Below are 13,541 nucleotides of genomic sequence, written 5' to 3'. Positions count from 1 at the left end.
AAATTATACTTTTAATGTTTTTCTTATTTTTTTATAAATATATATGCACGTATCAAAAATATATCATATCCTATATTTTTAAAAATAAAAATAATAAAGTATTAAATAAGTATCATATTTGATACACGCATTATTATTTGTGCACCATAGAATAAAAAGGATGGGAGTAATTTTATAATAATATTATTTATATCAAGCTACTTCTCATTTGTGTTGCAAGGGATTGTTGGAGCATGATTGTTTTGAATCCCATAGGACATGATGATTGACCGTGCGTTGCAGTTAATTGCAAGATATGCCCAAAAAAGGGAAAGGTTAGCCTCCCCATGCGTGCACGCTTGGAATTGATCGTTTCTTATCGTCTCCAAATTATAAAATAATTTGAGATAGAAGTACATATATCAATAAAATTTATTTTTTTATAATAAAATTATAAATTTTTAAAAATAATTTTACATACTTAATTATTATGTTATAATATCATTTCAATTCTCTCCCTACTCAATCATTATGCTTCAAAATTATTATTAATTAAACTTTATTTTTCTTAAACTATCTTATATTTTAAGATAAAAATTTCTTTTAAAGTTATCTTATAATTTGAGATGAAAAGACTATCTTTATTTCAAATTATAAGATATTTTTTAGAAAGATTCAACATCCAAAAATATAAGACATTTTGATAAAAATAAAACTTTATTAATGCTATCTTTTTAATATTATCCTTTTTATTATATTCTGTCTTTTTAATATTCTTTCATAAATGAAGCATTAAATTAAGAACATTTTTTAAAGCTGAAAATTATTTTTAATAAGTTTTATTAGTATATGTAATTTTTTAAAAAAATTATCTTATAATTTGAAATGAAAAGAGCATATATGATCATCCAATTATTAATTACGTACTTGGAGCCCTAATTAACAGGGCCAATGTTTCTTTGCCTCGTTAATGATATATCTTTTTTTTTCTGGTAAAAGAAAATAAAAACAAAAACGATGTAATTTTACCCATTTTTTAGTAGTTAAAGTTAAGTGAATTATTAGTGGAGATCAGGAGACTTTTTCTAACCCAACGTTATCTTGATCCCCTTGACCATTCCAACACTGATCCTGTGAGAAAAATCAAATCATTATTAATTCGAGATTGGGCGGTGCTCGTTCAGCCAATTTTTGAGAGATGTGAATGAATATGTGGATCTTCTTGCCAAATTAGCTTCTTCTTCTTCTTTTTTAATGTTTTTTATCCTGTCCTCACCCCTCCTCTTGACTTAGTAATTATTTTGATGCAAAACATTAGCATCGGTGATTAGTTTCTTTCCTCTTATGTATCAAAAAACTTAAAAAATACAAGTTTTAAAATATGATATGCATCGTCACATTACTCTTACTCGTTCCACTATTTTCTTTAGGATATAAGTATGACTTATTTTTTTAAAAGAAAAAAGTTTAAGGTAAAATTACACATTAACCTTATAAATATTTGTAAGTATTAACCAAACTTTTACGAGTTTAATTAATACTTGTTAGCTATAGGTTGTCAAATTCACGGCTTCAAATGAATTCGTTTTGCCTAAATAAACTGGTAACATAAAATCCAATAATAAACTCATAAAATTTATCTTATTAAAAAATAACTAATAAAAATATAAAACATAAAGTGAAAACAACGTGTGTGTCTAAAATAAAAAATTTATTCTGATTTTTTATCACTTTTTGAAATCATTTTTTATCATTTTCTTGACAACAAACATTCAAAATTAATTTTTATTACTGATAGAAATAAAAATTACATTGTTTCAAAAGTTAAAGAAAATATTATATAAAGAATAAGTTTAAAATCTTAAATACTCGATAATTTAAAGGCTAACTTACTTTTTTATTTATTAAGAATATTTTTTAAAAAAATTCATTCTACATATAAAAAAATAAAAATATTTTATATTTTTAAATGGAGATAATTAGAAACTTTTTCCCTCCATCAAATAGTTACGAACTCCCCCCCCCCCAATTTTTTGGATTGAAGTTATGAAAAACCAAAGAGATGGTAATAATAAAAAAGTATAATGTCACGGAATCACTATTCTCTCATCAAAAGATTAACATATGAGAATATGCAATGTATTCGCTTATATAATAAGAACTCTCCCAATTCTATCGAAGATGAGATATGACAGTGGGCACCACAGCACTGTATGGGTATATTCTCGCTTTGTATGCTGAAATTTTTTTTTTTCCTTTTTGTTTTTTGGTTAACAACTTTGTTTGTTAAGACTAAAATTAAAGTTAAAAAGTAATGGGAATGGTGAACCACGTTGGTGGCTTTGTTTTCGTTAGTTGTTGTCCCTACTACTCCATTTTCGAATATACAAAAAAATTATGTTTTCTTTTATTTTTATTTATAAATAAAATTACAAGTTTTAAAAAGAATTTATCACATTTTTTTAAATGGTTCCTCATAAATACAATGTTCATTTTTACTAGATAATTTTATTTCATTAATTACAAGAACAATTTAGTCAAGTTTTTAAATTTTTATACATAATTATTACATTTAACTTACTTTCTTAAACTGAATGAGTTAATTAGTTTTTTATATTTAGAAATGAAGGAAGTACTTTTTATTTTATATTATGATTTTTGTATTGCCTACAAGTATATTTTTTAACTAAAGACAAAAATAATTGAGACATGATAAAGTATTAAATATGAATATTTTTTAATAAAATTTAAATATTAATTCATTACATTATAATAAATTAATATTTTATGTCAGATCGAAGCCACGAGTCCATATTATGATTCGTTAGCCGTCTATTTGGTTGTTACACCGTCATTTTGCGCGTATACATTGTGAGCTGCTCAGTCATTGTTCATTATCGTCGCTCTGCCCACATTTATCTCTTTCACTCACTCTTCTTTTCTTGTGTTTTGTTTGTTTTTTTTTCCTATATGATGTGCCACCCACCAATTTGTCTAATCATGGCCTTCATTAATCGGAAATTCTATGTCAATCTCTTTAAAACTTAAAATGCTTATTTTTTTTCTGCTTGATATATTTTCATCCTGTCAAATCATAGTACTTATAGACTACTCTCCCTCACCGATCAAAATATAAAATATTTTTAATTAAATTTTATCTCTCAATAAAAAATAATTATTTTTTTAAATTAATATTATTTTTTTATATTTATCTTTATGTAATATGATGTTTTACTCTAAAATAAATATAAAATAATTATTTAATAAGGACATTTTTTTTAAAATGTGATGTTTATACCTTAAAGTATTAAAAATATCTTACATATTTTAATATTCAATCTTTTAAAAGATGTTTTATATTTTAAATAGAGGGAGTATGTAACATCCTCAAATTTACAAACCGATTTTTCACAAATTATTAATTCAATAAATTATTTTTTTTATTGAACCCTTATCATACCCTTATCATGGTAGAAAAATGTCTACCATGATACATCCAAGATAATATACCACAGGTCTTAAAATATCTCAAAAAGCAATTAGAACCATGAGGGACAGACAGGATCCTCATGGCATGATATTTAAATCAGGTCATGAATCAAGAGGGACAAATATAATCCTCTTGGTCATATAAATGCATTTAATAAAAAGGATTAGAGTTTACATATTGTCAAAATAAGAAATGTCTTAGGTTAGCACAAGATACATTGCATAATATAAAATGAGAGGCAGCGTAAAAGATGGTGTCTCATACACCAAAGTTATGCCTCTGGTGCTTTCTCGATTGGACTCACTCCTGTAAAAATGTTAACCACGGGGAATGAGATTTAAAAGTCCCAGTAACCAAAAATTAATATGTAATGATGCATGCGGATGTAACTAATCATGTGATTACTAAGTGGGCACACAATATTTAACAGAACAATATTTTCAAACAAACCGAACAAATATTTAATTGCATGACTACACCTTATATCCTCCTTTCGCCATGCTCGAACGCCAAATCACCCGGCTAAAGGTGAGTTAGACCAAGTGACACGCTACTCATTGGGTCCAATGAGGGCTTACCACATGGTAATAATTAACCGAAAAGAAATTTTCATTAACACCATATATTAAAATACCCTGACAAGTTATGTATCATTCAAATATCCAAATAGGAATATATCCGAACAATAATATCTCATCATGATAAATAAAAATAAATTTTTGACCCACTTGGCAATAATTTCAAACAAATATATACAGTATTTATTTTCAATAATTTATAATTTTTCCAAACAATAAAACAACACATAACCATTCAAAAACACACCCATCACAACACATTAATAATGGTTACCTTGTGTCTTGAATAACAAGTTCCCCTTCACAACTCCTTTTTCACCACTATCTTTGTCAATATAATCTACATAATTATTTCACAATACTATATATTAATTTTACATTAAAATAAATAACTCTAATTTAAAGAGTTAGAAAGTCTTAGATCTATAATTCATATTAACACTAATTTAAGATTTATGTCTCATTTAACTTTCCAAATTATTTTCTAAAATTCTCGTACCCTAATAAACTATTTTTTTATCCTCAAATCACTTCTAGTATCACAATTTCATTCTTTTATATTCTAAAAATTCGTCCAAAAATAAATTAAAAATTTTAGAATTATCCTGAAACCTCAAATCACCTTTCTATAACGTCAAAAATACCTATTCATACTTAAATAAATATTTAATAATTAGAGATTCATCCCTAAATCTCAGATTCCACATAAATTCAACCATATAGATCTAGATTTTAACTCAAAAATTCTTAAACATGAGTTTCAACCTCAAGAAAATATTCTATAATATTTATTATACCTTTAAAAACTTCAACCTATATTTTTAATCCATCATATCATCAGATTAACTATCCTATAGAAAAATCCTAATCAAAATATTTGCTCTATTCTATAAAATAATTATATCACTAGAAAGCTAATACTATTTAGAAAATAACTATAAAATTAATTTTATACTTAAATAATTTTTTAAATGCTAATCTAAACATGAAAGTTAGAACATACCTGAAGAAAAAGAAAATAATCCCTCCTTGCAAGAAAACGCCGAGCAACGTGAGAGGAAAAGAGAAAAATAATATAAAAATGGGATTGTGGGTCCCAATATTATATTAAAAAAAACTATAAGTCTGAATTTAATTATTCAAACTTTTGAGTCATTACTTACAATTTTTACAAATTACATTTTGGGCCATTGGTTGTAATTTTTACAAATTGCATAAGCTTTCCTTTTTCTCGTGCTTCCTCCACTGATGCGCCTCCTCCTTTTATATATGAGAAGGCGCCTCACCTTCTCACATCTACCGAATGTAGAACTAAACCCCTTTCCCTTTTTTTTTACTTTCTTCTTTTTTATCTAAAAAAATCAGGATGTTACAGAGTACATATAAAAAAATATTAAAGAATGAATTTGTATAATATAACAAAAATTAAGGTACATTTGCGAAATTTAGTAATTGATAGTTTGATGCTAATATAAAATATATAATTTATGATAAACAGTATTACTTATAAACTATAAATAATATAATTTTGATAAAATTATGAATAATATAATTTATTTATCAAATTTCATGTAATAAAATATTCTACATGATAAATAAAATTTAAAAAAAATATTCGAGACATTACACATTCCTGTGAATAAGCAAAAAGTGGTCACATTTTGGATCCATCTTATAAAACTTTTTTTCAGTTTAAGGCTACAAAAAAATTGTGTAAAAAGAATAAAAATTTGATCATGCCAAAATTTTATGAGGGATTGACAATAACGGATCACTAAAAATAATAATATCAAAATTTTTTTGTGAGACATGATGAGTAAACATATGATACATTTATTCACTTTTTTTAAATTTGTGATCGAAAGTACAACCTATGAAACTTCACATCATATGCTATAGTCATTGTTCATCTTTGTTCCAAATTTCGGCCACCAAATCTTTCCCAAAAATAGAATAGAATTTTGACTAATTAAGAATATTGACAAATTTTATAGTTACCAAGGTTAATTTTAATAATAAATTATTTTATTTATATTATAATTTATTTTATAAAATTTCAAAAAATACAAAAAAATTTTACGTGACAAAAAGTATAGCGAGCCAATCTTTTTTTTTATCTCTCTCTCTCTCTCTGAACCTTTTTTTTTTTTTTATCTTAAAAAGGAAGAAGATATATTCGAACCATTTTAGTGCATAATGAAAAGTGATCTCCAAACCAAACCATGACCTATGCTATGATTATTGTTTATTTTTCATTCAAATTTTCTTTTCCCGATTTTTCCCTTTCAAATATGATATGAAAAATGCTGTAAAATGAAATGAAAAAAATAGTTTTTTTAATTTCAATTTTTTATTTTTAAAATAAAAATATGCAGAACTAGTGACAAAAAATAAAAATAATAATAATTGAGATATAATAAATATTACAGTGTTAATAAAAATTAATTCATATTCTTTATAGATATAAAATAATAAATGAAGAAAATTTCAATACAAAAAATTGAATTACAATATTTATGTCATAAACTTCGGTAAAAATATTTAAATATCACTAGGTTCTTAATTATAGTATATACTACAAATAATAAACACATAAAGAAGAAATTCACTCTATGGTGCTTCTTAATTCTTATCATCATTGTCATTGTCATGGCATACCCTACAAGGCTACACTACATATATATACTCTTTTAAATTATATTTTACTGGAATAAAAATATGCCAAAACTCATCAATTTTATTTAAAAATTTAATAATTTTTTAATTTTATCTCTATTAGACATGCATACTCTAATAATGTATTTTCTATACACTACCATTTAATGAGAGTAAAGAAGAAAACTTGTGATAAAAATTTAATTATATAATTTATAAATAAAATTATAATTTTTTTTATTTTATAAATAAAATCTAAGAGAATACACCCAAAGGTTTGAAACTACAAGCTAGGGAATCAAGGCAATGCACTGGCAATTTTGAAAAGAAAGTTAGTGTACTTAGCTTTGTGAAGGGGCAAATTTAGGTTCATGAAATGATTTTGACAGCGAAGCTATGTAAAGCAAAAGGTTGGGAATCTTAGCCTCACATATTAAAAATAAAAATGTTTAATTGTGATCTCTTGCTTTGTGTAACATTTTAAATTTTTAATTGCCAAATTATTAACAAATTAATTAAGTTTAATTATGATAATAGAGTAATTTGACATGGTGTGTGGCCAAGGAGATTTAATGATTGATTTTGGTTGTGTTTTACCCAAATTATGAGTCCGAGATGGAGACAAGCTACTCAAGCATCAGAAGGAGAAGAAAACAAGGGTAAAGTGTTTCTGTGCCGTCGTGGCGTACAATATATATCTTGTGGTGCATAAACAACAACTGAAGTAAGAGGGCCTCTGTATGCCATACACCGCGGCGCACAACTCTTTTCTATAGAATATTAATCGTGAATTGAGGTGGAAAATGGAAGAGAAAGAAGGAGGAAATAAAGGACCAGTAAAGACCTCTGCTAGGGTTCATACTAGGATGATATTGGGAGTATTTTAGAGTTAGAAATACTTAAGGTAAGTATTCTATACTCCATTCCTCCATATCTCTTCCACATTTATGAAATTGTTGGTTAGAGTTTAATAATAGGAGGTGATTTTTTGTCTATATAGGTTATAGATCTGAATTCATTGACTCAAATAGAGTTAATGGGAGTTGATTTGAGCATTTAACCCTAGAAAAAATGAGTTTTGATATTTTTGATAGGTTGATGCCACAAATATCCGAAAATTTCATTAAGGTGGGTTGTTGGAAGAATTATGATACCATTAATAATGACTCATTAATATTATTGAAAACTAAAGAGAGTCAATAAACTTGATGGGTAGGCCCAAACATAAACAACGTGGACATTGAAAAATCTAGATGTGGAAATTGAGAGTTAGAATGTGTTTGATGTTATTGATGAAGTTTCAATTAGTTAATTGGAGATTGAACTCTTAAACACTATTTTGGCTTAGGAAAGTCAAGCTTGGAAGATATAGTATTGAAAGGTAAACTTTTGACCTGTCAAAGATTTAAGGTAATAGAGAGAATCTTATTTTAGATAGTTGTATGTTAATTGCAATACAATATGAAATGTGTGTTTAACATGTGAATTGTGACTTGTTAATATGTGTAACATGCTATGAAACTACGGGTTTACATAATTGCTTCAAAATGAATTGTAAAGTTGCAAAAATGATTTTGAAAATGAATTGCAATTTGCTATGTGGTGTGAAATTGAGTAGTTGATGATGAGCTTGATAAAGATGAATATGAGAGATTGAAAATGATGGATTTATGTGATATATGTGAAAATGAGACTTGATGCTCACTTGGGTAATGCACGGTTGTGAGCCCAATTTGTTGATTGTGATAATGCATAAATGAAATTGTGAAAAATGAGTGGACATTGTACATGGCATGATCAGTAGGCGGAGCTCAACTAGGGACAGGAGTAGATAAAAATTTATATGGTAGTTTTGGTTTCCTTCTGATGCATAAGGGTATAACCTTGTTCTATAGTTTGTTAAGTGATTGTCCCATAGTTTATTGAAAGATTAGAATCTAGCTATCTCTACTAGTTTATTGAGGAGATTAGCTTAGGATATATGACACTTCAGAGATTTGAGAGTGGGGGAAACCATGATCCGAGAGTGAGTCATATGATCTTTGGCCAAGTCATACCTCACAATTGATGAGTTTGGATAGTCTAGTCACACGGACGAAGTCCTATTCAATGTTATAGCCCACGGTTTCAGTCGGAGGAAATATATAGGGTATAAGGATGGTTGATCATTGCCTATGTGATTATATGACATGTCACATGATTGAGTTGTAGCAAGTCGTGTTGATATATCAGGTCATTGTCACATGTCTGAGTGTCTTGTGGCTATGTACCATGTGATTAAATGGAAATGAATTGATTGAGAAATGATGTGTTATGATACATGTGAAACTATGTGTTAATGCATGTTTTAAGAAAACCTATTTTTCATACTCTTATGTTTATTTTAATTGATATATAATTGCATAGCGTAGGTTTATTTTAGTTACTAAGTGGCTAGATTCACCCCTCTTCTTTAATATTTTACAAGCTCTAACTCAAGTATAGAGAGGGAGAAACCTTTGGAGGAATAGGAATATGTGTATTTCTTGTGCATGCCTCTATGTTTTGTTTATTTTGTGTAATAAATCACATATTGTCAATTTGGATGCATTTTGCTTTTACACTTGCAGTATATAATGATTTATGACGTATGGATATATTTTGGGCCCTAATATGTGAATAATGAAAGGTTGTAAGTGTTCATAGGGTCAAAATAATAGTGCAAGTGTAAAATTGTTCATTTGATTACATTGGTGGATATTATGTTAAATTCCAATGCAAAATTACCTCCCACTTCTGTTTTTAGTATTAAAGGGGTTGAGGCGTGAAATTGTAATATATTAATGTAATTGTGCATGTGGTCTGTTGTACAAATAGTCTTAGGTCCAATGAATATGATCTGGGTGTTAGGATTTACTTTTGGCACTTATTTTAGATTTTGGACACCCTTTTGAGTGTGGAAGTTATAAAAAGTGATAAAAATACACTTAAGTGTCTAACTTTCTTGTATGACTCGTTTTGAAAGTGAAACCCATGTCATTAGTTAGTTTATAAAACAGGCTTTTCGTAGACACCTAAATCATGTCATTCGAATGTCGGATGGATAATCGGAGCACATCTAAAGTTGCCTGATTCTACTATCAAATGACAGCAAAGTTTACTGTCATTTGCCTGCAACATGCCATGGTGTATTGGCACCTGCATCACAACGTGTGGTATAAAGAATGACAAGCCATGACGCAATGTACATAAGCCATGGGGCACTATTCTGTTTTAGCAAAAATGATATTTTTTCAACTATTTTCAACTTCTTTCACTCCTTTGAAGTATCCCATACTTCTATAATTTGTTTTCACTCTAATTAAAGAGTTAACAAATGGATTTAACTGAATTTGAATTATGAAAACTTGAGATCTCTTTATTTTGAAATTATAACTTAGTAATCTCTTTAGGAGTTAATCTCTTGATTACTATAGTTTATGGTATTAATGGTGATTGGTTAAGGTAGATTTTACACTTTGCCTAATAACACCAAACTAAGAAAAGTGCTTTAGTTTCGGCTGCTTAAGTGTCAATTAGGACTAAAATGATGTTTAAGCCAACTCTTGGGATGGGATATAACTTGATGAATTGGCCGTCAAGAAGATATTTTGGAAATTTCAATTCATATCATTTTAGTTAGTTCATTGCCAATTTAAAACTTCAGTGCATCAAACTGCCGGGTTACATATATCAATTGCTTTTTTTTTTAATTGTGTAAAAAAGTCTTCCTTCAAAAAAGTAGATTGCATTTTTTAAAATTGTGTTGAAATCATACTGACATCTCATTTATTCTCAAATCATGTAAGTTGTTTTAAAGAAAAAATAACTATGTGATTCTTATATAATTTTAATTTAGTTACAATTCAATTTCCAAATTTTGATTCGGTATAACTTGATTATTATAGTTTTCACTTGTTTGAAACTCAATTTATGAAGTTAACTTAGTATAACTCATTCTTTATAATTTCATCCATAGAAAACATTACACCCTAAATTATAAAAGGGTAAATGTGAATTTTTATTTTTGAAATATTGGTCGATGAGTGCTTAGCACCTTAAACTATTTTTTGGGGCAATTTTACCTTAAAAGTAATTTTTTTTTACCAAATACCTTAAAAGTAATTAAAACAAAGTATTTTTACTCATATTATAAAATTCTCAATGTTAACCATTAGAAATATCAATTGGGACTCCAACGTTAATTGTTAAAAAATTTAACAGAAAGAGAAAAAATGCTTCATATTCATTACTTTATGGGCAAGATTGCTCCAACCAACAGTTTAGGGAATTGGGTGCACTCTTTCGAGAATATTTCAGGAACAAAAATACACATTTACCCATTATAAAAATAACTTTATTTTTTATAATTTTAGGTTCTAAAATGTAGGGGCCAACATTTTAAATTGTTAAAACCAGTGGTGTTAGAATCAGACAACCCCCTATAACTGGTGAAAACTAAACTAATCAAAACTGGTTAGAATTGGTAAAGTCGATGGAAAAACAATCGAAACCAGCTTTCATTTTTTTTAAAAAAATCCCAATAATTTAAAATTATGTTCTTTTGTGTTTTAATTTGTCTTTTGGTTGGTTTTTGTTATATATGATGATTTATTAATAATTTTAGTTAATAATAAAGGCTTATGTTGGTTTGATTAGACAATTATTATGGCATAGTTGATAATTTTTATTTTTTGTAATTGATAATAAACAATTTTATTGGTGCAACTAACTATAAATTTGATACTTATGATAAGAATGTAGTTAAATGTTGTCTAACATATTTTTATTTTTTATGCACAATTTGCAAATTTTATCATTTTAATTGAGATAGTCGAACCACAATTTGACCATATTTCAATAAACTAGTACCATGACTTATTTAATGCCCTATCTAATTCTAACAGTATCAGTAAAAACAATGGGAACTTAGTTGCACTGAATTAAAGTTTAGATATTGAGTTTCAATTCAATCAAAGTTTTAAAAAATGAACTATATTGAGTTAAAATTTAATAATTAAATTTTAATTAAATTAAAATTGTAAGGATAAAATGATTAGTTTATTTTTTTTCTAAAATAATAAAGCATCTTATATTTTGAACTTAATTGGTCGAGAGTGCATATTCATTGCAGTGAAAAGAGGGCTCTTAAATCCAATTGGACAATGATTCTCAAAGAATACATGTGTGTTTTTGTGTGTTGGGGTGTTGATAAAAACAATCATGCTAGCTTGGAGCCAGCTAGGGCCAGCACGTGGCTGTCGCACGAAAGAATGAACATACTTGAAAATTTGGAAGATTCTTCAACATGGGTTGAAAAGTCAACAAAGGAAACCAAATATTATTTTGGTATGATAAATGGTCTCCTTCACTTTATTCTCTAGTTATATATGCTTTCCCTATTGTTGATTATATTCTCCACACAAGAGTTTCAAACTTCACGCTAGAGGGTGGAACTTTGATCTCCTAAGACGGTATCTTGACTCTAATGTGATCAATCTTATTGGGCTTGTGTAACCTCTTAAGTGCAACCTCCTAATCCACAAGGAGACAATGACCTTCTTTATTGGAGGCCTTCTTTTGATGGTAACTTCTCCATCAAGTTTGCCTATAAAGTTATGGAAATTCAAAAGGACCAAAATTGCTCTGAAAAATGGTCTAAAATATGAAAATGGCCAAATTATAAAAAAATTAAACACTTTCTTCGAAAAGCTGCTTAAGATCATCTCCAAATCAAATACGCCCATAATAATGATAATACACCCCAAAAGTACACCTATTCTTTCAGAAGTTCCTCTCTTGATTCCTCTATCCATATCTTACAGGACTGTAAAAAAGCTCGTGTTATTTTGGGAAAAATTAGCTAATCCTAACAAGCTTAATACTTTATTCTCTTTGTGTGTGCAGAATTGGATAATTTGAAATGATAAAAATAAAGCAGGTAGCTTGAGTACAAGAAGAACAAATTGGAACAGACTCTTCGCTCTTGTATGTTGGAATATATGGAAGGCAAGATGCAACAAGATCTATTCAGAAAACAATACTTAAGAAAAAGACATTGCCTTCTCATGCATTTAACAGATTATTAATAATCTAAGGCTCCAGACTAAAATCAACCTTTTGACCAAAAGTAGTGCTAAAGATGAAGCTAAATGGAATTCTCTTGCACTTGGGTGGGTCAGGCTCGATATTGATGACTTTGTTAACATCAACGGGGGGCTGCTTGTAGGGGCATCATCAGAGATAATAAGGGCAATTGGATCAAGGGTTTCACAAGGAACCTTGGCTACCATCCCATGTCAACCGCTGAACTTATAGGGATTTTGGAGGGTCTCAATCTTTGTTAGAAAGTTAAATTCTCTAAAATTAACATCTACACAGATTCCATGGAAGCTTTGTCTCTCATCGAACACAATCAATCTGAAAGCCATCCCCTCTTAGAATATATCAAGATTAGAGACTTGATTATGAAAGACTAAAAAATCACCTTCGATTACATCTATAAGAAAGTAAATAAATGTGTCAATTTACTTGCTCATCAAATATCCCACAATAATTTTAATATTATGATCTCATATAATCTATCGCTTGATTGTATTAACCTTATAATTTTATATGCAACTTGACTTTAATCTCTTTACACGATTTTTTAATCATGAGATTGTACTAAAAAAATTTTTTTGGAAGATTCCCTTCTTTTCCCTTTGACAAATGCTGCAATTTTCTCTCGATTCACCGCACATTGTTTTTTTTTTTTTTTGCCCCAAAAAAAATACTGAAATGCTTTGTTGTCTGACACCTCACCACTTTTTACTGCCCTC

The sequence above is a fragment of the Prosopis cineraria genome, unplaced genomic scaffold (genome assembly GCF_029017545.1).
Source record: "Prosopis cineraria cultivar Desert tree isolate PC_DT_omini unplaced genomic scaffold, ASM2901754v1 PC10, whole genome shotgun sequence".
Classification (NCBI taxonomy): Eukaryota; Viridiplantae; Streptophyta; class Magnoliopsida; order Fabales; family Fabaceae; genus Prosopis; species Prosopis cineraria.
This window is presented reverse-complemented; position numbering follows the sequence as displayed.